The sequence below is a fragment of the Dipodomys merriami genome, unplaced genomic scaffold (assembly GCF_024711535.1).
Source record: "Dipodomys merriami isolate MVZ:Mamm:240054 unplaced genomic scaffold, mDipMer1.0.p SCAF_1338, whole genome shotgun sequence".
Lineage (NCBI taxonomy): Eukaryota > Metazoa > Chordata > Mammalia > Rodentia > Heteromyidae > Dipodomys > Dipodomys merriami.
The window spans coordinates 84,303-85,684 of NW_027202647.1; positions in this window are offsets into that span (position 1 = coordinate 84,303).

Consider the following 1,382-nt stretch of genomic DNA (forward strand, 5'->3'; position numbering starts at 1 on the left):
AACTTGACATATATATGAGTTAGGCTTGTGATTACCTCAGGAAAAGAATAAAAGAGCAGTGAAGCATAAAGGACAGTCAGAACTTTAACTAGCTACTCAGAGGCTGAATCAGCTTAGCTAGCTACTCAGGAGGCTGAGATCTGAAGACCACTGTTCAAAGCCAGTCCAATCACGAAAATACATGTGATTATTTCCAAAAAATCAGAAGTGCAGCAGTGGCTCGAGTGGTAGACTACTATCCTTGGGCACAGAAGCTTAGGGATAGTGCCCAGGCACTAACAAGCTTCAGGAATGATGAATACATGCATGAGCTCCTGCAAATGTGCATGTGCATACACACGTGTGCATGAACACACAAACACACCAATGAGTATTTCAATGCTACCTTCTTTAATTTTTTTTTACCTTGTTGTACCCTATTGCCATGTATTGGTTCACAAATTAACAAAATCAGCTAAGCAGCTATTTACATATAACTGATCATGTTTCTCTAAAGTCTATTCTCTTTTTGCAAGCCTGCTTTTATATGACCCAAAAGTAAATTATTCAGGAGGGCAATTCATCTCCCTCAACTCTGTAGTATTAGATGATTGTTTAGGTTCTTCCTAGCTATATGATTTTGTGAAATCCTGCATCAAACAAAGTATTTCTTTCACGAGAAGGGAAGCCTTTGTCAAACAATTAATAATAGGATTTTCTCCTCCTGGCAAGCATGTATAGTTTTATTATCTTCATATATTTCATGATCTGTCTGTGTATGCCAAAGACTGCTGTGAAAATAAAAAGACCATTCTCAGCACTTAGCATTCGTATAACATTCATATGTATGAAGGTATTTAAATATTACTGAAATTGCTTTGGAATAAATAATGTTCACCTTGACTATGTTGAGAAAGAAGAATTGGTTTCTCAGCACTTAGGTAAGAACGTGAGTGAAAGAAACAAAAGGAAAGTTTGGAACAACTCAACACATACATTCAAATGAAACAAAACAACCCAAGAAAACACAAATTAATTCAGTACTTAAAAACCTGCAGGAAATCCTCCTGAGTAACCAGGATTCCAGGCATAAGCTGTCTATTTTTTAAATAGTTTAGTAAATCATGTAGTTACAGAAGTTATAAATTATCATTACAACCTGTGTAATAGATGTGTGTATGTATATATCAATGCATACAGACAGAAATATTTTATCGAATCTTTGTATCTACAGTAGATTTATGAAATATCAACCTTCGTTGTAAAATAAAATGGAAACAAAAGTTATTAAGGAGCAAAACAAAGGGAATTCTCACAAGTTTCTTGTTGAATGGAATATGAATTGCGAGAATCAGTTTGGGAAAACCATCTTAATTTAACATAATGGATAATGGGTATTAATT